This window comes from Oryzias melastigma, linkage group LG15, assembly GCF_002922805.2.
Source record: "Oryzias melastigma strain HK-1 linkage group LG15, ASM292280v2, whole genome shotgun sequence".
NCBI classification, from domain to species: Eukaryota; Metazoa; Chordata; class Actinopteri; order Beloniformes; family Adrianichthyidae; genus Oryzias; species Oryzias melastigma.
In genome coordinates, this window is record NC_050526.1 from 1,452,583 (window position 1) to 1,453,289 (window position 707).

The window sequence follows — 707 nt, forward strand, 5'->3', positions numbered from 1 at the left end:
TTTGCTGACATCAGTCCACGTTTATCAACTCCTGATCTCCGTCCTGCAGACGTCTGGATCCTTCTCCACCGCGGCGTCACGCTCTCCTATGGAAACAAGGTCGTTCTTTAGTAACTGAAGACTTCAGGTGAAGATCCTAACAGTCAGATTGAGCCTTTCTAGAAGACGAGAGAGTTCAAGTTACCATCAGAGACATGAGGAGGAGCCGACCAGGAGGGAGAATTCCTGAGCGTCTGGTCTTCTCTTCAGGAAATGTGTTGATGGAATAACGTTGATTTAACCAAAGAACTGAACAGCTTTCACCTCATGAGGGAAAAGTCTGTGTTGGATTTCTAAAACTCTCCTTCCTGCTGCTAACAAAGGTGGAAATGACAGAGTCGTACCTTCAGCGTTCCCTCCTGCAGCCTCTTCCTCACCCGCTGTGCTGGAACCTCCTAGTCCTGCTGGACGCTGAAGCACAGCAGGACCAGCAGGAGAAGCTAGGAGAACAAAGAATTTGGCTGAATCTGGAGCTGCTGCTTTAAAGGAAAATAGGACTAAGCTTCATTTCTGCTTCAGGTCCAGATGGGAAAGCATGTTTTTATCCAAAGGAAAACGTCTGAAGAATTCAAAAAGAAATAAACTGACATTTTTTCAATTCAAATGTTTGAAAGAAACACTGTGGAGTTTTCAGCTTCTTCTCTAAAAACATGCTTTAAAAAAAATCT

General features: G+C 44.4%; 1 long non-coding RNA gene across 1 annotated transcript; it reads right to left on the minus strand.

Moving 5' to 3' along the window:
- Position 1: 1 nt before the first annotated feature.
- Positions 2–667, minus strand: LOC112138744. Its single transcript, XR_002917836.2, has 3 exons — positions 384–667; positions 185–303; positions 2–86 (listed from the first exon to the last, which is right to left on the minus strand). It is a non-coding gene; the product is annotated as an uncharacterized LOC112138744 (long non-coding RNA).
- Between the last annotated feature and the right edge of the window lie 40 nt (positions 668–707).